This window comes from Tasmannia lanceolata, unplaced genomic scaffold (genome assembly GCF_043159265.1).
Source record: "Tasmannia lanceolata isolate RefF3 unplaced genomic scaffold, GAP_Taslan_0.1 ptg000018l, whole genome shotgun sequence".
Lineage (NCBI taxonomy): Eukaryota > Viridiplantae > Streptophyta > Magnoliopsida > Canellales > Winteraceae > Tasmannia > Tasmannia lanceolata.
In genome coordinates, this window is record NW_027518695.1 from 59919392 (window position 1) to 59946060 (window position 26669).

The 26669-nt window shown below is 35.8% G+C and overlaps 2 long non-coding RNA genes across 4 annotated transcripts; one reads left to right on the forward strand and one right to left on the reverse strand.

The window, feature by feature from the left end:
* Positions 1-389: 389 nt before the first annotated feature.
* LOC143851586 (uncharacterized) lies at positions 390-11753 on the reverse strand. Of its 3 annotated transcripts, none has more exons than XR_013236419.1 (4): positions 11310-11753; positions 997-1081; positions 826-899; positions 390-675 (listed from the first exon to the last, which is right to left on the reverse strand). It is a non-coding gene; the product is annotated as an uncharacterized LOC143851586 (long non-coding RNA). The 3 variants fall into 3 exon arrangements; XR_013236420.1 differs by having other exon boundaries at positions 785-899; XR_013236421.1 differs by lacking the exon at positions 997-1081.
* Positions 11754-15277: 3524 nt separating this feature from the next.
* Positions 15278-18348, forward strand: LOC143851916 (uncharacterized). The gene is made up of 3 exons (XR_013236562.1): positions 15278-15906; positions 16649-16777; positions 17931-18348. It is a non-coding gene; the product is annotated as an uncharacterized LOC143851916 (long non-coding RNA).
* Positions 18349-26669: the final 8321 nt, after the last annotated feature.

Here is a 26669-nt window from a genome sequence, read left to right on the forward strand (position 1 = left end):
GGTAATAGAGTCATGAGTATAAAAATCCCCAATAAAATCTAGAATCAAAGCTACAGTTCTTTTTGCATTGTATTTCAATTTTTTTGGGGGTTTGAACCCCTGACCTCAGGGTGAAATAAATCAGCAACGTAAAAATGTGAGAAATTGAAAGTCAATAAGGCCCTGTTTGAACAGAGTTTGCCTCAGAGCTGACCATAAAGCTGTCAGCCCAGTCAATTTGGATTTGAATTGTATGGTACCCAAGTGCCAGATAAAGATTGAGGATTTTGTGAAAAAAAAGTTAAACAGAACAAATTATAGAGAATAAGTATGAAGCATGTGATAGCAGTTGAATTTAAAATTGAAAGAAACACGAAACAAAAGAAAAAGAAAAGAGAAAATCATGAAAATGCTCAGCAAAAGTAAAAGATCTTATGATTATAATCTACTTTAATAGTAGGAGAGATCCAAAGCAAGGTTCACCAATTGGACGGCTGAAATCAATTATAGTCTAGCACGAAGAACTACAAACTGCCTATTATTTGACTCACCACTGTAAGATAAAAAAAACAACAAAATAATTGGAGGAAACATGATATTCTCAATTAACAGGCTCTGTTTCGAGGAATTTCTATGCCGCGAGATAACTTTTGACAGGCGATTCCTATGGAGGAGATGGTGTCTAATATTGTGAATCTGCAAATTTCAACATGAAAATATATCAAATTTTGAGCTTATAAATTGACTAATAAAAAAAACTGAAAGAAAAAAATTACATAAACACTTTTTGATTAAAAAACCCAACCAGATATTGATCTCGTTTTCATAAAATCTCTGAAACTTTACCGCAAAGTTTTGAATCTTCTTCCGTGCTATTCATGAATTTGCAAGCATATTATTGTGTTAATCCTAGGTTTTACCTACAAAAAAGGAGATTAAAACAGTGAGAAATTCATAAACCCTAAGTTAATGTTATTAGATGGACAATTAAAACAGTGAGAAAAAAATGTAATTAACTGTACAAAACAGAAACTGGTGTTCTTATAACACATGTTCATTCAATCCTCAAAAACCACGCTCTCACTCTTCGTTGTTGCAGCACCTACACGACCGTAGATAAATAGCCGGATGGGGGAGCTGTCCATGTGGGCGTGAACAGTGAAACCCCCATCCTGCTATAATATAATAGATGGGGGCATGGTTTCTAAGCTCTAGCTCAAGCTGACCTAGAGCTTAGAATATACCATCTCCCATAGTAGTTTGACTCATCCCACCCATTCATTTTACACTACCTCACATAGATTGGGTGTTCCTAACAAACCAACTCCATAACATAATCCTAACCATCCGATCTATAGGACCATAACCATAACCTTAGCATAACCTATAAACTAAATGGGTTGGATGACTCAACCAACTATGGGAGTAGTGGTTTTTGTGCTCTAGCTCAGGCTGAGCTCGAGCTCAGAAACCTTTTCCATATATATATATATATATATATATATATACACTTTTATTTTTGTGTTTCAGAAATGGGTCATGGGTGGAAGAGAGGGTTTCAAAAATGAGCGAGATGGAGATGACGACGGTGGCCGGAGATGGCGACGGCCGCAATGGCCGTGATGAAGGAAATGGCGTAACCCTAATCCCTCTGTAAATGGCTTAAAACTAGTGACGAAGGTATTTCTGTCTTCAAAATATTAACCATGGTTAATTTATGTAATTCCGGCAGGTTAAACTAACGGACCGTCAATGGAAGGGGTCTACTTAAAAATGTTAGAAAGATGAGGGGGTGTCTTTGGTGAAGTTGATACCACCGGGTCAAAAGTCGAATTTGGCCAAAGTTGAGGGGGTGTAAATGTAATTATCACCTTAATTTATTTTTTAAAATTCTCAATTTTGTGTGGCAGGTGACGTGGAAAATGTGGTTTCACCTTAAGTGGACATGTTTCACACTAGAAGTTGAGAGTGGAGAGAGAGGGGAAGATCATGACATACAACTTTTGCTCCATAAAATAATTTCTAAAAATTAGGATGAATTCTTAGACGAGTTGTTGAAATTCCAAAAGAACAGAATTCTCATTTTTTAGGCTAAAACAATTGAAAATCGTTCTAAAAGAATGTTAAAGAACGCACCCTTAGTTTCCTCAATTGCATTAGTTAACTATGTTTTCCAATTAGATTCAAATGTGAGATGACGGAATCTTATCGACATGGATTTAAATAGGGGTGAAGCTCGGTTCAATATTTGGGAATTCGGGTTGAGCCTTTATCATAAAGTCGGGTCAAGTTTGGGTTAATTCTCATTCATTTTTTCAAGCAAAACCTCAAATCGACCAATGCAAACTGCACCACTAGATTTAAATAATACTCCAAGTTTCACTACTCCGATAAGAGCATACCGCTTTGCCTAGTAGCACGATGCTTGTATTGCTCTCCCAATGTGACAAAATCATTGATTGGATTGTTTTGTGAAGGAAACCCAAAGATCTCTGATTTTTTTCCTCAATGTTTTGACTCTTTTTAAAGTGACACTATGTGTAACGAACTAGGAAGACTCACCAGTTGTAAGGAGGGTCAGTACTAGAAAGAGGGAAGTGCCAACAAGGCTTAAAGATTAGTTGCAACTAACCGATTCGGTTGGACAGACTGGAAAAGCAGTTAACGACAGTTAGCATCTCAACAGTTGAATAAAATAGACAAGAGGAGGAAATACAGGGCTTGTTTTTTGTGTAGAACAGGAGGTACTGGTTCCTCGAAGCCAGCTAAATTTCAACTTTTCTTTCAGCAATTCAAGATTCTTCTTCTTCTTCTTTAGGTCTGACTTTAATTTCTGAAACTACATCTAAGCTCCTAACAGTGGTGCTTTCATTGACTTCTCACCTTATGGCTGAGAATACAAGATTGAAGAGTTTAGATGATGCAATCAAGAAATTGATTGAGACTACATCTCTCCAAGAAACTCGTTTACAGAATTACCAGGAACTAGCCATGGAGCAAAGAGATTTCTTGCTTAAGATCTCCAATAAAATTACAGTTTTAGATGGCCGGGTAACCAATTTAACAAGAAGGGTTGAACAGGGAGAAACTCTTACTGGAACTGGAACGAGAGATGGTACTCAAGGAGGACTGCGAGATGGTACGAGTCTTGGGGGTTTTCTGCAAGACAATTGCGATTAGAATTTTCCCAATTTGAGGGCACTGATCCAGCAGCTTGGATCTCGAAGGCTGAGAAGCTTTTTCGTTTTCAACACACTTCTGAAGAACTAAAGCTGGAAATAGCTTCTTTCCATCGGCTTTCCATCTTGATGGTAAAGCATATGATTGGTTTCAAGCAATGGAAAGGGAACAACCATTTGATTCATGGGAGAAACTCTCTGTAGCTTTACAAATCAGGTTTGGACCATCCATTTATGATAACCCTCAGGGCAAATTAGCTAAAATGATTCAACACTACTGTTGGCGATTACGAAGCTTAATTTGACGCTTTGGCCAATCGTACCAGTCATCTTCCTTCTCAATTTCTGGTAGATTGTTTTGTTTCTGGTTTAAAACCAGAGATCTGAAATGAGGTACAAATTCACTTACCAAATTCATTATCAAAAGCTGTAGGATTGGCTACAATGATCGAAGACAAGATTGATGATGCAAGAAAAATGACTTACAAAGGCAATTATAAGAATCCATTGCCTTCCATACCACGATATGGAGCTGGAAATTCTTCTGTGGCTTCTTCTTCAATGACTAACAAATTGCCTCAACAGGGCACTCCATTCAAGAAAGATGACCACAGCAGAATTGCAAGCAAAAAGGGATAAATGATTGTGCTATACTTGTGATGAAAAATACAATCCCGATCATAAATATAAAAACAAGCAACTCTTTTTGCTTATTAATGAGGAGGAGTATTAAGATACAGACGTAGAGGCCATGCATCTGATGCAAGAGGAGACATGTTTTCCTCAAGTTCTTGAAAAATCTGACAAGCAACCAAAAATTTCTTATTAGGCCTTATCAGGACAAACTAATCCTAAAACCTTACGAGTTCAGGCCAACATTGGTGGACGGAAAATCATTGTATTAATTGATGGTGGTAGCTCTAATAATTTTGTTCAAGAACGATTAGTACAATAATTACAAATTCCAGTTATTCATGGCATACAAGTTCAAGTTATGGTCAGTAATGGGGAAAGGCTAAAATGCTAAGGAATTTGCAGAAATGTCAGTTTGAGTATGCAAAATCATAAGTTACAAGTTGATCTCTTTGTACTTCCAATCATGGGGGCTGATATTATTCTTGGAGTTCAATGGTTAGAATTGGTGGGCCCAATTATTTTTCATTATAAGCGGCTCACCATGGATTTTCATTGGCAAGCTCAGGCGATTCATTTACAATGTGAAAGCCAAATCACAGAGGAGCCTATGCAATTACACAGTTTCAAACGTCTAGCTATAAAAGATGGGGTGGTTTTTTGTTTAAATTACAACTTCTTCAGTCCAAACTGAATGAAAGTTCTCTTCCAGTTAATACCGAATTGACCAAATTACTCGATGAATTTTCTGAAGTATTTGTAGAGCCCAACTCCCTACCTCCCATCAGATCACATGACCATGCCATTCCCCTAAAATTTGGCATTGGATCTGTTAAAGTAAGCATACAGATATCCTCATTTTCAGAAATCAGAAATTGAGAGATTGGTCAAAGAAATGCTTGACAATGGGGTTATTCAACCAAGCCATAGCCCTTTTCCATCCCCAATTATTTTAGTCAAAAAGAAGGATGGTACATGGCGGTTTTGTGTGGACTACAGAGCCCTAAATACTGTCACAATCCCTGGTCGTTTCCCAATTACAACAGTTGAAGAGCTTCTGGATGAACTACATGGTGCCAAATACTTTTCTAAACTGGATCTCAGATCAGGATACCATCAAATTCGAGTTAAGGTCGAAGATGTACCAAAAACTGCATTTAGGACTCATGATGGCTTATACGAATTCCTAGTTATGCCTTTTTGTCTTACAAATGCCCCATCCACATTTCAATCTTTGATGAATGATGTGTTTCGACCAGTTCTACGAAAATTTATTCTCGTTTTCTTCGATGATATTCTGGTTTATAACAAAACTTGGGAACATCATTTAGAACATCTAAAGATGACACTACACATCTTAAGAACTAATGAATTGTATGCAAAACAATCAAAATGCTCTTTTGGAGCAGCATCAGTGGAATATTTAGGGCATATTGTGTCAGCTGATGGGGTTGTCGTAGACCAATCTAAGATCGACGCTATTCTTCAATGGCCAACTCCTAAATATCTTAAGGAACTTTGAGGATTTTTAGGATTAATAGGGTATTACAGAAGATTCATTAAGCGCTATGCTCATATAGCAGCTCCAACGACAGAATTACTCAAGAAGGGGGCATTTTTATGGAATCCAGAAGCCAAACTTTCAGTTGAAGAACTAAAACAAGCTGCATCTTCAACTCCTGTCCTTGCTCTTCCAAACTTTGCAAAACCATTTGTCTTAGAAACCGCTGCCTCTGGGTATGGTATTGGTGTAGTTCTTTCTCAGGGATGCCATCCTATTGCCTACTACAGTCAAAAGCTTTCTTCCAAAATACAATCATCTTCTACATATGTACGGGAAATGTTTGCAATCACAGAAGCTGTGTGAAAATGGAGGCAATATTTACTGGGACAGAAGTTTATAATTCAAACTGATCAAAAAAGCCTCAAGTCTCTTCTTGACCAAACCATTCAAACACTTGAGCAGCAAAAATGGTTAACAAAACTAATGGGGTTTCAGTATGATATACACTACGGCTAGGAAAAGAAAACTTAGTGGCAGATGCTCTTTCAAGGAACCTACGATGGAGAATCAATACATGACTTTGTCAATACCATTATTTGATATAATGGATCAACTTAAACTGGAACATGCTTCTAATCCTCACATCCGAGAAATTCATGAGGAGATCCAACAAGAAGGAGCTGTTCTTAATACATATACTTGGAGACATGGATTATTGTTATGCAAAGGTAGAATAGTTATTCCAACTGATTCAGGGTTAAAAACATAACTTTTACAAGAATTCCATTCATCACCGATTGGTGGTCATGCCGGTTTGACTCGAACAATGGCTAGGATCGCTCTCAATTTCCATTGGCAAGATTTGAGAAAAGATGTCAATAAATTTCTTGCTGAATGTGTCATTTGCCAGCAAACCAAATCACAACATCTTGCCCCAGCAGGTCTTTTACAACCCCTACCAATACCTGACCAAATATTAGAAGATTGGGCCATGGATTTCATTACAGCCCTTCCAAATTCAGCTGGAAAAACTGTCGTTATAGTAGTCATAGACAGATTGAGCAAATACGCCCATTTTAGTCCCCTACGAAGCCCTATTACAGCCATATCAGTAGCTCAAACCTTTGTGAATGATGTCTGTAAACTCCATGGCATTCCCAAATCAATTGTAATAGAGATATAGTTTTCCTTAGTTGTTTCTGGCAGGAATTGTTTCGTTTGTAGGGTACTACTCTTGCCATGAGTAGTGCTTACCATCCCCAATCTGATGGGCAATCCGAAGCCTTGAATCGTTGTTTAGAAATGTACCTCAGAAGTTATGTGTGTGATTGCCCTTCTCACTGGTCAAAATTTCTGGTACAATACAGCTTTTCATTCAGCTGCTCAGATGACACCGTTTGAAGCAGCTTTTACTAAGAAGCCACTTACAATTCTACGGTATGAATAAGGGACTTCACATTTGGAGGCTCTGGACCAAGAGTTATTGCAACAGGATAGCTCCGACAGTTCAAAACCAATTTACACCAGGCTCAATTGAGGATGCAAAATCAGGCTAATAAGAATCGACGAGAAAAACATTTTGATGTGGGTGATTATGTACTTGTAAGGCAACAACCGTACAAACAAGCTTCAGTAGCACAACGACGCTCACACAAGTTTGGTTGTAGATACTATGGTCCTTACTTGGTAATTGAACGGATTGGATCAGTAGCTTACAAATTACAGCTCCCTGAAGAAGCTAAAATCCATCTAGTTTTCCATGTCACTTAAACAATTTACAGGGAACCTGTCTGTCACACAGGTTGCCTTACCCCAACTATCCACAGAAACACAACCACTTTGCTGACCTTTGGTTGTACTTGATCGGAGAGTCATTCAGTGAAAAGGAGAGGAGGGCATTCACCAACGCCTTATCCAATGGGATGGGTTACCACTCGAAGCTTCATCTTGGGAAGATCTATCTGTCCTCAAGCATAATTATCCTGATTTGAACCTTGAGGACAAGGTTCATTTTCATGGGGAGGCAACTGTAACGAACCAGGAAGACTCACCAGTTGTAAGGAGGGTCAGTACTAGAAAGAGGGAAGTGCCAGCAAGGCTTAAAGATTAGTTGCAACTACCGATTCTGTTGGACAGACTGGAAAAGCAGTTAATATGACAGTTAGCATCTCAACAGCTGAATAAAATAGACAAGAGGGGGAAACACAGGGCATGTTTTTTGTGTAGAAATTTCCTTTTTCATTGTAACAGGAGGTACTGGTGCCTCGAACCAGCTAAATTTCAACTTTTCTTTCAGCAATTCAAGATTCTTCTTCTTCAGTTCTAATTTTAATTTCTGCAACTACATCTAAGATCCTAACACTATGACACTGGGTTGAAATTAGAAAAATGAAAACAAGAATACAAAGGTGACCAGCTTTAGCCATAGGAACTCCTCTTTCGTTCAGGTGTATCTCTATTGTCTCTTATTCTTAGGGGTGCAACTCGGGTTGATTTTTGAGAATTCGGCTTGAGCTTTTAGTATACAATCGGGTCGGGTTCAAGTTGATTCCAATCATTTTTAGCAAATCTCAACCCGAACCGACCCGAGTAGCACCCCTATTCATTCTCTCTCCCATAAGTTAACGAGCAAGGTTCAGGAACAGGACTAGAGTAGATAGTCATTGATGGGCAAAATCTCAAGAAGCGTACCAATCTCTTCTCATCTACCTCAAAAAAATCCTAGGGCTTAGCATGGATTGGATTGCCCGACTGAAGCTGTGGGTTAAAAATGCCACTGCCCCATTCTGCTATTACAATGCAATGGCTTCAAACTTTGGGTCTTCTTAAATGCCATCATGGATTGGCCTTTCTTTGAGTGTAGGAAATGAAAGACTGGTTGATTCTTGTTTTAGAACAAAAAAAACTCTTCATTATTCTATTTTAAGTGTTTTTTTTTTTTTTCATTTTGTAGATTTATCCTGAAAGACTTAAAATATATACTTTAGATCTCCTTGGTGATAACTTTGTTCTGAAATTACAGTGATAGGCTTTTCATCATTGAAAGCCTCAAAACTTCGGATGCAAAAGAGCAATTAGACATCCCTTTGCAGGAATGTTTCGTATCTAATGTGGACCATTTTACATTTATTAGTGTGCAAGCTATCAATTTAACCGTTAGCATCATTTGTTAGGGAGACTTAAGGCCGTGGTCCACTACAGTAGGGCCCACTTTCGTACTGTGGGCCCTATGCATGTCATGTGGACATGATCGGGGCAGTCAATTCAGTCATTTCCGTTGGTCCCACCTTTATCAGGGATTATCCTAACCTCTTGATATGTAGGGTTTCTACAAAACAGTTTTCAGGATATTAAATAATAAAAAAATGTGGCGGTTAAGAAGGGCACTTTTCTAATGAGACAGGCTTATCTCCTAAAGATGGAATTTGCTACTGAGACAAAGCATGTCTCCTAAGAGGGGAAGGGGCTCTAGATGACTCTTTCATTGCCCTGGCAATGAAAGGATCTATGGTTTAAGGTTACATATCTAATAGACTTGAAAAAGTTTTCTAAAGAAAAGGATAATAAGGGGGAAATGCTACAAGGACTATGCTAGTCCCCTAAAAGATGGGTAACTCAAATTTCAAATCTGAGCCATATGAAAATAAGGTATTCAAAATAAAAAAATGAGCAAAGCATTTCATTACACGATAATGGAGAACAGAACTCAAAGCCAAACCGTGTCGAAACTATTACTAAAGTAATATAAGTGAGTAATGTATGTCCTGAAGTGAAAACTTATCAGATAAACAAGATACAAAAACATTTCAGGTTTTTTTTTTTTTAAGATTATGATGTGCATAAGTTGATATTTAAATAAACAATATGACATGATGTTTAACTGTGTAAATCATAAGACATGGGGTTTTTAAAACTAATTCAAAAGGATCAAATATGAATAAGAGTAGGAGCCACGAGAGAATAATTCAGTCGAAAGTATTGCACCAATGACTTATTTGATTACATAAAACTGCTCAAGATGATAACTGAAATGCATATATTAGGGCTCGGCAAATGCTAAAAATTGTCTGAGAAAAGAACTTCATCGATTAGTGCATGCTAGTATGCTACTACTGTTTTGCCCTAACCATTACATTAGCATTTAACCAAAGGATGACTGAACTACTATTAAATTCAGATATGTATAAAAGCATACAGATTTCACAGGATAACACAATCACCTTCAACTAACCATTCATCACTCATAAATGAGCCACAAAAGCTCTTAACTTAACGCAATATAAATGACCTACAAAAGCTCACGCTTTAACACAATGAACATGAACTACATGAACTCTTAATTCAACACAATAACAATGAACTACACTGATTTTCAGTTCAGCTTAACACAATGGCAATAGACTACACTGCCTTTTATAGTTCAGCACAATGACATTTTCTACACTGATTTTCAGATTATTTCAACACAATGGGAATAGACTACACTACTTTCTATTTCGGCGCAATGACATTTTCTACACTAATTTTCAGATTATTTCAGCATAATGGGAATAGACTGCACTGCTTTCTATTTCGGCACACATTTTCTACACTAATTTTCAGATTATTTCAGCAGAATGGGAAAAAAATTTGTATTGAAATGACTAAAGCAAAATCAAACCAGCAGATTTTCTTAAGTAAAAGCTCCAAATCATGCATCAAATATTACTCAAGGACCAAAGTAAAATGGGTTTTGATATATAACAATGTTATGGAGAAACAAATAACTAAAGCCGACTAGGCTCAATGCCTCTATGCATGAGCAGGTTAATCATGTAACTAAGACAAATAGAAATGGAGTTATCTACTCTGTACAGATTCGGATAATACTATTATCAATTCTTGAACACAATAAAAGGAAATTCCTCGATAGTTCAAAGTATGTTATCCACTTACTATTATAAAGTCTTCTTACCTAATAAGCTACTCACTTCACCATATATGGTTTAACATATGATACAGAAACTTAAAGAATCAACTATATATTACATATACATAAGCAACTCTTACAAGGGATGCATACAAGGCTCAAAACTTATATACATCAACCTGAACTATATAAACTGATAACCATAAATGTAAAAAAAAAAAAAAAAAACTCAGCCAATTAATAGAGGCATATGAACACAGTCAATAAAGACGTAATCATAATTTGTAACTCAAGAGAACAAAATATTTGCACTACTATCTCATCTCTATCATCTACTCTTCAATACACATCAAAAGGAAAATACAACCTTTAAACAAAGCATGCTAACCTGTCAGGGTTCAAATATGAACATTTCATAAAAAATGAGAACAGAGAATATTTTCCTAGCTACATTTTGTCCGACTTTCGAGTACATTGCAGGATCAAAAAGTACTCATTGAATTATGCTCCAGACAAGATTCCATTAAATTGTACGGCAATGATATTATTTTTCAAAATTAAATTAATTAATTACTCCTATAAAATATAGAGTTATTTTACTGATGATCATCAATTCTCTTTCCAAAAGTTCTTTCTTCTTCTTCCTCTTCTTTTTAGGAACAAATTAGGAAATTTGTTCAGTTACAAACTACACAACAAATTAAGAGATCATAACATTTCGTAAATCATAGCAAATTAGGAAGTTAGTTCAATTCACAAGCCACAAATTTATAGCTCTTTATCCAATAATTATATATACACAAACAGTATCATGGAGTCAACACTAATTATCATCATACACCAATAGAGATTAACAAGAAGATAAACTTATGTTACTAATCATCATTTCCTTTTGAAAATAACTGAAATAATACGAAATTTATGAAGTCTAACAGCAGTTTATGAAGCAATGTTTGTAAAATTTGTTCAAACTTTATAATCTAAACAAAAATGACAATATGATCCATGAGTATAACTTACCTGACAGAGTTGCCTACCAAAATTTTTGATAAAGACTCAATTTCAGCAAGAAATATTTAGAATTCTGAAGCACAAATAAACTAACCTGAGATTATGGAACTCGAAACTTCTTCTCTTTTCCTCCTCTTTCTTGTTCCTCTTTGCAGACTCAAACGAAGCTCCTTTCTTTTCTTCTTCTAAAATCTTCACTTGACAATCGAAATTGCTGTCTAAAGACTCGAATCTAAGGTTTAAAGATTCGATCTATCCAAAATAAAAAAAATCCTAGATTTTAAAGATGAGATCTGAGGTTTAAAAGCTAAAGAAGTTGCTGATTTAAGGTTTCATAGTGTGGATTTAGGATTTCTTGTGAGAAAACAAGGTTTGAGAAGACAAACTTAAGGTTTCTAGCAATACTATGGTTTCTAAGCTTGCTTTGTAAGCACTCAAGCAACAAAACACAAGATCTGATTCATCAAGGTCTGAATTTCACTGAAATTTGCAAAGAAAAAGGATCGGATCTACTCACTTTTCTCAAAACCTAAAAAAACCTCTCCCAAATGAAAGTCCAAGCTCTCTATTTATAGAGATTTGGCTTAATTTTTAGGCCCATTCGTTATATCAAGACACCCTTTTTATGTAGGTTTTAACTTGTTTGTGTGGAGAACAGGTGGTCCATGGAAAACTGATTAATGAAAATTAAAAGATTAAAATCCGGGCCCTTTAGTTTCCCGGGACAACCCCTTTGCTGAAATTAATTTAACTAGAACACAACTAAGCGGATAAACCACTCCCTTCTTTCTACACTATACTATGAATTACACTCGTCTTATTAGGCAAACTTTAACGGATTTTGACAAAATTTTAAAGGGATCTAATTGAGATCCTAACCTACCCTAAGGCAAATCTTGGGACTTTAGTTCACTAATTTGATAGGGTTTTAATCAAACGAGGTTATTTGGGGTTCGGTCAAAATGGGGTGTCTACAATCTCCTAAAAACTCTTAAATATAATGAAAAACTGGCGAGGAATAGAATTTTCTACTCCTAGTGAGGTGTTAATTTCTCCTCTAAAGAAGCAATGTCTTAAAGAGCGGGCAGCTGTTCATCAAAGAGTGGGTGTGTCCCCTTCCTAGGTCACCCTGAATAGTGAGGAGGAGCTTCATACGCCCCTCCATTACTTGCCCTTCTTTAACAAGATCCTAGAAAAGGAAAAGCGAATGTGAATGCATCTTTGGGAAGAGGAAAAACACCTGGCGATTGCAAATTTGGAATCTAAGCATGCAACATTGGATGAAGATATGCAGGGTTTAGGGCCAGGCAGCCCTGAGGTGGAACAGGGTCAGTTAGGGTAGCCTAGTGAATTAGATAGGCGAGATAAAGAAAAGGGAGTCTTGTTATTGAATGCTGAGGAAGAATCTGGGCTCCCAGAATTGGAAGGCTTTAATGATTTTCTAGCAATGAGTGATGTATTTGGGATCTCCTATCAGGAGAATCTAGGAAGGACAACAGAAATGTTTCGGGCAATGCAAGTAAGGGCTGCAAATGATACAATAAAGAGAGTTAAAGAGGCTGAACCAAAAGTTGGATTACAGGATTAAAGGACACACTTTGAGAGGTTAAGAGATGTAGGTTTTCGGGAGTTTGGGTTGTCTTCCAATGATTTCAGTTAAGGAGACATTGCAAGTTGTGGGGTAGTACATATGTCTTCTGATTTCAGTCTATTTAGACATAATGCTTTAGAGTTATTTAATTGTGCAGAGACAGGTTGGGAAGAAAATGATTGTAGGAAACTAGGAAGTCGATACCAAGAATGTGGAAATTGTGATGATGGTTTCAGTCCCATAGGTCGAGGTTATGACAATTGTTAGGAAAAATTCTTGAAAAGGTCATTCTTTGTGACGGTAATTCACGATCCTAGTTGCGCTAAAAGAAAGTTGTAGTCTCATGTTAGCTCGAGAGATTATGGTCTTTCGCTAAATGGAGGCATTCTGATATGGGAATCTTCATCATTACCCAATCAAGGAAATGAGGTTCGGAAAAAGATTGTAGGATGAATACCTTTAAATGTGTAATGGATAATATCATAATGATAGGATAGAGAAGGGAGGAAAGGGATAATCTTAACTTTTTATTCGATGTGTATACTTCATTGGCTACAGGTTTACCTGTGCCAATATTCATGTTATTCTCTTGTAATGCAGGCTGGGACCCCTGGTCCCGAATGCTTCTCTGAGAATGAATGAAATATGTCAACTTAAAAAACAAAAACTATCGGCAACTTGAGGGCTTTACAAAATTGGTTTAGAAACTGTTAGTACTCTCTTTAATTCAGAAGGAGACCTAACATGACACCCTACTCAAATGTTCTCCCATTTCCCTTTTTGAAACCTTTTAAAGTGGAAAAGCTCATGATTGTTAGTTTATAAACTTACTGATTTGAGCTTTAAAAAGTATAATCAAAATTAGTGGTAAAGTGTCTTAAAAATTCAGCATATATCAAAGTAGATAGGAATGGTCTAGAATGGAAGTTTTAGTTGTTTGATGTAGTTAACGGTCATTGTTGACATCAACAAGAGACCTTTCGGACCCACATTTCCTACCACACCTTTCTTCATCCTTTGTATGCATGTTTAAACAATTCTTTAGGACTTTTGGGTTTATGATTTGCATCACTAATTTTACATCCAGGCATACAAATGTTTTCTTTTTTCTGCAACTTTTCTAATCTCGGGATGTTAAATTTGTGTTAAAAGCTACTCAATTGGTGCTCATGCCTTCTTTTAAAGGAACGGTAGCATCACCTTAATTAAGATACCTAATTCATTTGGCCACAAGCCAACATCTAAACCATATTCATGTATATGCGCCTTCGCTTGTTACATATACATATATGCACTCTGATCTAGTCAGGGGGAGCAAAATTTTTATAAGACTGATCATGATATGCTTCGAATTGAAATATTTGTATATCTCAATTGACAAAAGGGGAAGATACATTACCAACCTAATTCACCCCACCTTTTTTATATGACAAAAGGGGGAGAAGTTTTGGAAAATTGATTATGAATCCCTGCACACTTATGCACACTTATAGATTCGATTCATTTACTAATGGGGAGTAGTAATCATATTACTAAGGGGGAGAAAATTTGCAAAAAGGAAAAGAGAACTTGAATTTGAATGTTTATATTTCTCTTATCTCATATACTTGTGCTTACATTGTTTATATTTCTCATATTCATGATTACATGCTTATCATGCTATATCTTTTTTATATCTTTTCAATAAGCATTAATTATATTGATTAAGGGGGAGCATTAATTGTTTTTATCAACCCTTAAGGGGGAGGTCCTACCTCATAATCAATTTAGGTTTGTCATCATAAAAAAGGGAGAGATTGTTAGCCCAAGGGTTCAACCTTATGTATGTTTTGATGATCAACACACCAAAATCGATTAATTAGGGACTAATGGATATGCATGATATTGTGTATTGGACAGGTACATTTGGAAACCACAACTTGCACAAGAGGCAAAGTCAAAAGCTTGGAGATGAACCAAAGAAGGTGCCTCCTCATGCAACCCAAAGTGAAAGAATTCATCAAGTGGAGGAAATCACATGACCCATTCAAAGCTAAGTGTTCATTGAAGACAAACCAAGCTAAGAAGACCTTGAAGCCAATGCAATCCAAAAATCAATAGTTGTTTACATTTACTAGATTGTATGGAAGATCAATTCAAATGGTTTTGCAATTTCAAAGTGTCTTTGAACTGTTAGGGTATGTAAATGCCTAAGGGCATATTGGTCATATATATATATATATATATATATATATATATATTTCTCTCTTTGTATACATATATAAGTGAGGGGGAGTTTTCCTTAAGTCACAGACTCTTCTTCTCATTCTTTCCTCAACATGGTATCAGAGCCCTAGGGTTTTGATCCCCTGGGGACCCCCATAGCAACCCCCCTCCTCTTCCCCTTCTCCTCCCTCTCCTAACCCTAACTCTAACCCCACCCTAAGGCTTTTGATCTTTTAAGCACCTATCTGGCCATGGTGGGTCCCTCTTGCTGGACTATGTGGACATATGGTAGGTCCAACTAATACTCCAATTTGGAACTTGATGGGCACATGGGATCAAGTATACAAGGTAAGGCACGACCAACGTAACATAATGAGTGCTACATTCGGTTGATTCAGATTCTAGCTAGCAGGACAGACCATACATGGATGATCCTAACCATCTAAGTAGACTGTCATAAAACATACAGGTGATACCCTTATAATTCTGTTTTCCCTAGTAATGATGAACTTCAACTTGAGGTTAGCCCCTCATTTGTTAGATTGTTAGGGAGATGATTAGCATTTTTAATGCATGACTTCCCTGGGAACTTTATGAGTCTAAAAACTTTATCCATCTTTTAGATATTTTGCTCATAATAACTTCAAACTTGATTTTGAAATTTGAGTTTTCTGAAATTAATTTTCCGTTTCAGACGAGGTATTTAATTTTGATCCACTTATCCTTTTGGTCACTGATGAGGTTTTATTTACAACTTAAATCTTTTTATCTTATTATATGTATGTGTCCTTTTGCAGGTTTTCAATGATTTTGTTCTTTGGAAGACCTATTTCCTAGCAAGAGTCTGGCAGATGGTTTCAAGAGGGTTCAGGCCCTCCGTATTCTTTCTCAACAGGTAAAACGTGAAAGCCTTTGGAACTGCATCAGGTTTTATCATGGTTTATTTGACATTCTTCATGCTATTAGCCAATAATGAGAACTATACAGCCGTAGCATATAGCTCTTATTAATTTTCAGTTAACTGGTATTTTTTACATTGTTAAGGACATCAATTCTGCATCTCTGTTTGATATAGTTCACAATGCCTCTTAATGTTGTTTAGAACATTCGCAATGCCATGTCGCCCGCTGGTTTGTGGCATATGAATGATCCGTGTGAGCCGAATAATGTTTTCACAATTATTCTTCTCTTTCATTTTTCTTGACCCTCATAGTTCTTTCTACCAGAATATGTCAAGTTCATGAGGTTTAGGTTTGTGGTTAGTAAAAGTGGCACCGAAATGTCAGCCTTTTGAGAAAAAAATAAAAGGTTTCCTTGTTTCATTACGTATTTATTTTTTGAGTAATCCTCATACTAGAAGGTGATATGAATTATGTTACTATTATAATGCTCGGATATATTGTTTAAGCTAAGAGCTCATCTGACAGACATCTGTTTCTATAACTGAATCTATTCACTCTGGTACTTCACATTCCTCCATTTATAGTTTATGATATAGTGTCTTCTAATATTATTTAGTTATATGTAGTTATTCTACTGCACTCTAGATGATTTTGTGCTTGCAATTACACTTTTTGAAAGCTATGTAACATGCTTGCTGTCATTTCCTATTTCTAACTGAATTGTTATTGTCTTAGACGCTATACAGACTGTATTGTGTCTCCATTGTTGTTGGGAATCCCCCGAGGCCTTATCATATCGACATGGGTCATGGGAGTGATTTAACGTGGATATAGCATGACGCTCCATGCACTAGCTGTGCCAAGGTACTCTCCAATTGGCAGTTCAAGATTCTTATCAAATTCCAATTTCTTCATTTAATTAAAGTTCAAGTGGTCAAACTCGTAAACATTATTTTTTTTGTCCATCTGGACACCATGGTGTCGAATTGTGTCAATGATGAACTAGCACTTAATAGGTGATATCACACTCTCTAAGATTTAATTCCACGATTGCTTTGTTGCAAGCATGATAATCTTTGATAGTGAGAAGAATGATGGCCACATTTGAAGCAATTTATCAGCCTTATCCTCTTTTATAGGTCCCTGTGTACACTCTGGATATGCATGGTCTGTCTTGCTTGTTTTGTTAGGCTTGTACAAGTATTGTTTACTTCGTCTCTCGCTTGTCTGAGTTGACAGGTAAAATGTAGACATGGTCTTCTTGCGATAATTGGTTTCAGGAAAAAAAAAAAAAAAACATCACTCATACTCTAATGGAGACAATTTATGTAGGGACCACATCCACTTTAAAGGCAGAACAAAGGGAAAATAGTGACCGCGAGGGATTCTTTGAGCCTCAAATTTCAAAGAGATCAGAATCATGGATGTTGTCTCTTGTCAAGGCGACTATGCGATGGAATATTCAGGTAATAGCTCCTCCATGGATCATTAAATGAAAGTTAATTCATGTATTAGTTTGCAATATTCATTTATAGGTGTGCATATGGTCAGCAAGGTCAAGTTTTAGTCTCTTCTGCAATGACTGATGCGATTATTGGACTTAGCGGACCAGCACATAGCTTCCCTTCTTAGCTGGCAAGTCAATGTATCATCATCAATATGGGATACTTGGACATAGCTTAGTTTCAATGTATATTTTGATGTGATATATAAGGGAGATGAATTGAATGAGCCTATTTCTTGACTCTTGCATTACATAAAACAAAATATATAATCTACGCAATGTGTCTCTTTTGTAAATATGGCCATTGATGTTTTTAATATTACTTGTGTTTCTTGTGGTCGTATAAATGTGCAACGCATGCATTTTTTCTACTATATGTTGTAGTTGTTTCCGTATCATTCATTTTGAAGATCATTCATTCTGAAAGCGTAATGTATGCTGTGTATTCTTGTATATATAATTTTTGCGGAGAATCGGCTAAGAACTTCTTCTTTTTAACTTTTTGTTTGGTAGGATATGTCACATACCGTTGCTCCTAAAGAGGTTCAGTGCCTGCAGAGCCATCCATCTCAAAGAGTTCAACATTCAACTGAAAATCACATGGAGTTCTGGAGTAATTGATGATGAGGATCGAGGAGATGATGAGGAGATGATGAAGATGGTGTTATATAAATCATTAGATGATGAATGTTTAACAATGCTGTATTTTGTCAAGTTCAGTTGACGGAACAATATCGAGACTTTTGTTATTAATGAATTTTTGTAATTTTAAAAATATTCAATTAAAATAGTTAAGTTTTTATATATTTGTATATTTTGGGGGAAAATGGATGTTATAACTGTGGAAATTTTGATGTTATATATAATGTGTGTGAATGTACAGATCCACTAGGTCACAAAGAATTGATATTTAATGGATTAAAAAAATAGGAAAGGCTATCCCTATGGATTTATTGTTGAAATTCAGTAGGGAAAAGCACATTTTCCCTACGGCTTTTTTTTTTTTTTTTGAAATTTTGTAGGGAAAAGAACATTTCCCTACTGATTATTTTGAAATTCCGTAGAGACAAGGCTGTCCCTACGGATTTTTTTTTGGAAATTTTGTGGGGAAAAACACAATTTTCCCTACGAATGTTTTTGAAATTCCGTAGGGAAATATGATCTATGCCTACGGAAAAAGCCGTATGGAAAAGTACAATTTACCTACAGTATTTATTAACTTCCGCAGGGAAAAGGCTTTCCCTACCCTCACCTAGCCTACGGAAGTTGTGCAAGCTAAAATCCGTAGGGAAAAACCATTGCCTACAGATTTTGGTACTTTTCCCTACGGATTTGTCCGGAAGTTTCAGGTATCATAGGCACAATGCATGTCTATAATTTGGATGGCTTAGCGGAGGATGATAGCTGGTCCTTATTTACACAATGAGCATTCACAGTGGGAAGCTCAGATGTACCTCCAACCTTAATAGCAATTGGTAAAGACATTGCAAAAAAGTGCAAAGGCTTGCCTTTGCCAATGGAAGCTCTGGGAGGTCTCTTACGCACAAACACTAATGAGAACAGGGGGAAGAATATACTTAAAAGTGACATGTGGGAAATATCAGAGATGGAAAAGAATATTATTCCAATTCTAAAAGTTAGATATGATAACTTTCCTGCATGTCGGAAACAATGCTTTGTGTACTGTTCTTTATATCCAAAGGATTATAAGTTTGAGAAGGACACTCTAATCCAGCTATGGATTGCAGAAGGATTTATCCAACCTGAAGGAAGGAAGTAATTGTAAGATTTAGGGTCCGAGTATTTTGATGAATTGACGTGGAGGTCCTTTCAATATTATGATGAAAAGTACGGATCATGTTACAAGATGCATGACTTGATTCATGACCTTGCACAATCCATTTCTGGCAATGAATATGTTAGAATGGAGGACATTAACTCTTGCAATACCCGTGCAAATGTTGCATTCCTTAGTGATGTGGCCCCACGATGACTTCTCACAAATTTTTGAGACCTTTCATGAATCGAAGAGAATGCACACATTTTTATATTGCTTTACAAACCACCACACTTATCTTTCAAGACCATCAGTTGTGGTAATCTCATGTCCCTGTCCAATGATTTGCTCAACCTCACATCCTTCAATCAATTGCATATTGCTGAGTGTTCACAACTGGAGTCATTGGAGAGGCTACCCGCTATGCATACATCTCTCGATATCATCAGTTACGATAATCTCAAATCCCTTGATGAGGCATTGCAAAACTTCACCGATTGAAAATTACAAAGTGTCCTCAAGTAAAGTTGTTGCCAGAGGGGATGCTCAACAAGCTTACACACCTTGTAGTTGAGAATATCGAGATCTTGCCCAACAACCTCACCTCCATCCAGTATTTGAAAATTCATGACTGTCTGCAACTTGTGTCCTTACCAAGAGAACTGCTTCCTACCATGCTTATAGAACTCGCTATCCGCTCATGTCATAATCTCAAATCCCTTCCCAAGGGGATGCTAAGGAACCTCACCTCTTAACATCTCACACAGCACCCAAATATGGATAAATCACAAGCTGATTTAAAGGCTACTCTGCTGAAGGTACATTTCTGTCTCTCCTCTTGGCCTTTAATAATTTTATGAATGGTTTTCACTCCATTATTTATTTTAAAAGAAAAGTAAACTTACACAGTCTCTGTATCTACTTTCACTTCCTCATTTTTTCACTTTCTGTTCTTACAAAACAAAGGAAATAATTAATTTTACTTGAATTTCAGGTGCATAAAGAAAGGATACTTGTCCATGAAAAATGTAAAATATGAGACCAAGCGAAAATTGCACCAATTTCTTCTCTAACCCAAAAATTACCAGATTTTCTCATTAAATCTCAAAAAAAATTATCTGAATCTTGCCTAATCTACCATTGATTATTACTCATTCGAGCAAAAAAGGAACCCTAATTTGGACGAATTTACCTCGTATACTTCGTTGAAGTTATGCTCCGTTTTGGATTCTATGGTTACTTCTTATGAGATTTCTTTTTTTTGTTTTTTACCATTACGAGCTTTTCCGTTGGTAAAGTGTTTGTTTTATTTTTGTTGTTATCTTTTTTCAATAATTTCCAGGTTATCCTGAAAAAAGAAGGAAAAATCTTTGTATAAATTACTTGAGAATTTGATCAATGTATGAAAGTAAGGTCTATGCACAGTTAACTTTAACAAAATTAAACCAGCCACCATGATTTTTATTGACCTTATTAATCACTGGCTGTTCCTTGTCATCATTTCTTGGTGTATTTCATATATTTGATCATGTAGCTGAAATTTCAGACATTCAACTTCTCAGTTCTTCTTCCTTTCTTAGTGTTGGTTTGCGTTAAATGGTATTTGACTGATGATTTCGTTTGTAACTGGTTGCATTCTCTTACTCATAAGTCATAATAAGATGAAATGCTATGAGTGGTTTCTCTGTTGCATGTATTACACAAACTTCTGTTAGAACTTAGCATCGGTAATTTTCCATCTTGCATGCACCTCTCTCCCTTTCTCACACACACATTGCCCTTTTTTGCTAAATAAGCAATAGTAAAAACAGAGGTGCACACATGCATATTGACTTCTTTTCTTTCTAAATAAGTAAGAATTAAAAGCGCACACACATGTTGACTTAAAATGACTTCTTCTCTCATTCTCACACAAACATAGCCTTTTTTGGCTAAATAATCAAGAGTTAAAAACATAGGCACACACAGATATTGACTTCTTTTCTTTCTAAATAAGAACTTAACATGCACACATGTTGACTTAAAATGCTTCTTTGATTCTTTCTTAGTTGCAATTTTTTACTAAACTCAAATTTCTCTATTTTATTACAAAGTCTTGTATACTCTTTTAGTTTAGCTCTACCAAATAAAGAATGATTCCTACGTTTTACTTATGTTTCCCCTTTGCCATCCCTTTTGGAGACCTTTATCCATTCATTGAGGTTATTCAAAATTCTTGCTACTTTGGACTAAATGTGATAAAATTAGGAAAAACTTTTTCAACATCATGTTAGAAAAATTTTACAGAATCAGAATCAATACGACATGAGAGACAACAAGAAGTTAACCTTTTATCTATTCTCTGAAAGCATTTACCGCTGGAAGCCTATTTAAGAAATTGTAATATGTTAGGATCAACGTGTTGTGTAGTTTCATATAAACTCTAACTCATTTTAGATAGTTTCAAGTTTCAACATATTGAATAAGTTTTCAAGCCTCTTGGTTGGAATCACTGCATTTCATATTGGGATCCATAATATGGTTCTATCTTGGTATTTCAGTCCAATGACTAATATGCTTGTGAAATCATGTGCCAAGTTGTTTTGAATTTTGCTTGTGCCTAAACTATCTGCCACCCCATCCGATAATAACCAAACTGATCATCTTGCAGAAGCTGAGGAAAATTGTCATTTTTTATCATGATTCTTCCATATTCAGCCTAGAAAAAATTTCCTTGAAGCAGAGACCACACAATTTCAATAAGAGAAGTTTTCCTTCGTTCAAACCTTTAAATTCCCAGAATTTTTGTTCACGGATATGACTTTCTAGCTTACCCAACAGGGATATCATTGTGGTAGTTTGTTATTTTTGTAGTGTTGGAATCAGAACCTTTGTTTCTAATTATCTAATTTTCCTTTTGGAAGGAAGATTATAACATGATCACTTCATATTCAAAAACAGAATTTATCTTCCATGACAACAGATAAAAATCAAGCTACATTGGAAGGGACTGATCGTCCCATTTTCCACATTTGTTCAATGATCTCAACCCTTGTGTAGATATTTGAAAGTTTGCTTTATTTGATTCCCAAAATCATAGAAATTCATGCAGGAATTTAAAATAAAAATTCCAAAAATCATTAACTACATTTTTTAGCTGCAAGAAAACATGTTCAATAAAATAGGTAATCAAGAACTGTTCCATTCAACCCTACCGGTGAAATATGTAAAATCCTGGCACAAGAAGCTTCTTCTAAAGTGTAAGCTATAATTGTCTAATCCTAGACCAATAGTACTTTCTAAATAAACCCAAAACACATTTCCTTTGTGCTCTAGATTTCTAAAGTTTAGTAACTAGTAGTTGCTTTGGCCTAGGAAACTCAAAAGAGAAAAGCAATTTCTAAACTCTTGAAACGATTAGATTTAGACTTCCTACTTCCGAAAAACAAACAACGACTGTTTCTCCTATTGCAAGTTATGAATCTCATCGTACATACAGTACTTCCCAATTAAGTAAAAATTCCAATTTAGAAAGAACAGAGATTTTATGCAAGTAGTTCGTAGACTATTAGCAACTTTAGGGCCTTATAGAAATGGTTTAGAAACTATTAGAAGTCCCTCTAACTCAAAAGGAGATCAACATGAAGCCCTACTCAACCCAATTGAATTTATTATCTCCAAATTTTCTTTTTGGAACCTTTCAAACTGGAAAAGTTCATGATTGCCAGTTCAAAAACTTACTAATTTGAGCATTTTTAAAAAATATTCAAAATTGGTTTTAAAATGTTTTGAAAATTTAGCATACATCAAAGTAGATAGGAATGACGAGGAATGGAAAGTTTTAGTTGTTTGATGAGGTTGGGAGTTATTACTGACATCAACAAGACAACATAATGTTTCATCAGTAACGTTCGCTTCTGGATCCATGTTTCCTACGACACATTTCTTCATAATTTGTATGGAAGTTTAAACAATTCCTTGGGACTGTTGAGCTTTACGTTTGAATATCACTATCATACATCTTGTCATATAAATGTTTTGTATTTCTTGAACTTGCTGAATCTTCTATTGTTTAATTTGCATTTGAGTGTTACTTGATTATATATTTATGTAATGTACTAAGTCTCTACATCCCATTGTTATAGATTAATATACCTCATTGAAGTGCTATCTTCAAGTTCTATGTATGTTTGCGACTGGTGACTATACTAGCCTAGTCTTCTCTATATTTTCAGGCTAGGAGCCTCATGTCTTAAGTAACCAACTTCTTGAAGATGTTCATGGGTAATTCTTGCAGCCCGGTATCGAAAACTTTATGGTAAGTCTTTTCTCTTTATATTTTATGCCTAAAAACCACTTCATGCCTTAATTCAACAAGTATTCAAAAACTTGACTACCATATCCTCCCATAACATAATAGTATGGAAGAACTAGCACCATTGTCATAAAACCCTTGTATTTGTAAAGACTTCTTAGAGTGAACAGCTTCTTTGGCGAAGCTTTAGATTTAGCATAAAATTTTTCTTCAATCCAGCAGAACCAGTAAGCCGCTTTGGTTCTACTTCCTATAAGGAGAAGGTTATAATAGTGGCAGTATTTAAAGTCGTTTGCTAATTGTGTAAGTTGAAGATAGGGAAGAAGTGCTTCATTTCCTGCGCATCCATAAAAAATTCATTAAGACATCCTCTTGGCCAAGAATTTTGTTTCACTAAAAAGTTTAGAGAAACAGGCATATGAGTTTTATTTTATTTTGAATGATAAAATAGGCATATGGATATTGTGTTCATCTATGAGTTTCACATTGATATTACTTCCATTTTTTCCCTTATGAAGATCTCTGCTTTAATCAAAGCATTTAAATAGGTTTTAATGTGAATTTGCCACTGGAATAACAAATGCAGCTACCGCCACCTTTTGTTTTACTCTCTCAATAGACAAATATGAGTTAAATATATGGATTGTTGATTTTTCCTTACCTAATAATAAGACATTAATATTATTTTGGTTCTTCTAGAAATCTTATGTAGAAATGAATTTATGGCAGCTTGTAATTACCTGTAGTTTGTGAAAACATGCTGTTCAACAATGTATCATATCCTTCAAATCTCAAACTTGTGCTTGGGAGGTGGAACTTAGATTTTAACTTGAATACATTTCAATGTTACCAATGCCTCTCTATGTGTTCCATACATCAGTTGTTAAATTGCTTGAAAATAAATGGATTTGTCCATGACCTTTGCCCATTCATAGGTGACATTAGAACAACAAGCTAGATTCAGACAAGAACGGTAGGTTTATTCTATCACCATCCCTTATGGGCTATCTGCGAACATTTGTAATAGGGATTTTTGCATATTGGCACCTGTACTATGACATCCTCGATGTCATTACAAGTACATTAACCAAATTTGATAATTAAAAGATCAAATACACTTTAAGATAGCAAAAAGGAGCCAACTTAAAACTTTTCACATTTTTATACAAAAACATGTCCAAGTAAGAACTATACAAGTCATGCTTTTACATCCCACATAAGTTTCATTCTTTTACTTTATGCAATAGTCCTTCAACATAAGGATTTTACAAAAAAAAAAAAAAAAAACTACAAATCCTAAGAAAACACAAACAACCTGACTTGTCCTTGTAATTCCCAAAAACGGCTCTCACGTGCAATGGTCTTCAGTATCAATGACCTGTAAAATAGTCATAAGACGTGAGATGGGCGACACAGCTCAATAGATGCTCAACTTAGTCAAAGAGCGAAGTACACTTTAACGACTCAGATTTTTGGATAGCTCTAAACCCGGACCGTTAACAAAAGACAACAATTTTTTTTTTTTTTTACAAATTTGAAAACTCATTTAAAAGCTTACTAAAGAGTATTTAACATAATTACCAAAAACAGAAATAAACTAAGAATAAGACGAATAGCCGCCAAGGCCACACGGCCACACCGATTACTCTATCCTCGCTCTTGTTGGAAATAATCTTGGGGTCAAATAGATTAGTTCAACAAAACTAGTGATATATTTAATTGAAATAAATATATAGAAAGGGTTACCTTTGATGATCCCGAATGTAAACCGCAAATCCGTAACCAAAGATCAAAGCATATATGTGAGAAATTGAGAAGAATTTAGTGGTAGAGGCACGTTACGGAATAACGTTACCCTTAAGATAGATAATCGCCCCCACCACGCTTGGTATGCAATCGGGTTCTCTTGCGACCTATCTCCAGGATACAACACCACTTTCTTTATCGTTGACGGTGTGCACGCACAGGCTCAGACCTTGTGAACAACGATTTATGCCGAAAATTTGCCCAAATAAAATATAGTTTTACAAAGGCTTGCAAAGAAAGTTTTAAACTTGTAAAAATCACAAGTATATAAAAATGAATAGATAGAGCAAGAGAGAAGAAGTTCTGTTTTGTGCATGTGTATATGCACAAGAGGAATCACACGGATGAATTATTGTATACACAAAGGAAGTATATATAGCCAACTATTCTTCCATCCCCAACGTCTCTCTCTTCATGGCAAAAAGGTTACAAAAAAGAAACATTAAAAATATTAAAGAGTGAATAAATTAGCAATTCAAATTATGCAAAACGTATATAATATTAAAATATAATAAATGCTAGCGAAAAGTTTGGGTTTTGATTCAAACGGTCAAGGCTTTTAAAGCTTTAAAATATTAAAATATCCAACAATCCCCCACATGAATCAAAATTCAAATCAAATATATTAAATCAAATATGGGCAACTTTGAAATATCATGCAATGGGTGAAGGTGTCTTGTGGACTTGAACCTCCACTTAGTGTTTATATATTTGAGTCTATTAAAGTTCTAAGTGAACTACGTCTTGAACTAAGAACCTTGAGTAATAGACCTTACACACGATATCGGCAATGTAATCATGTTCTATCGGGGTAGCACATTTCGGCCATGCGCTGATCCTGTTTCATGAGCGCTCTAGAGAACAAGCCTTAATTCTCATAGGAAGCGGCCCCACTTCCACACTCATATAGGTGAGTCCATCAAGGGTACCTGTAACCACGCACTCCGCTTATAAACAGCTATAGACCCATTCAGAGCAAAGCTCTTCTTCCATATTGTTACAGTTAGTACTATTTACATCTTAAGGATAGGCCAAGAGAAGTCTTTCATTCTCTTGAAAATTTAAGTATTGTGCTTTCACCGATCACTCGAATAACTTGTTTTTCCCATTGAACTTAGTTCTTGGGATCTCCAGTCATATAGGTTGGGTTGCCGTTATTGGTGATTATATTTGATAGGCTTTAGCCCCATCCCTCTTGATGTTTCAGCCACTAGCTTTTTAGCTAGTCCTTTGGTCAGTGGATCTGCCAAGTTTCTCTCTGACCTTATAACGTCAATTGCAATCACTCCATCTAAAAGCAATTGCCTCACATTATTATGCCTCAGACGACATGTCTGGATTTACCATTATATGTTCTACTCTTAGCCCTTGCTAT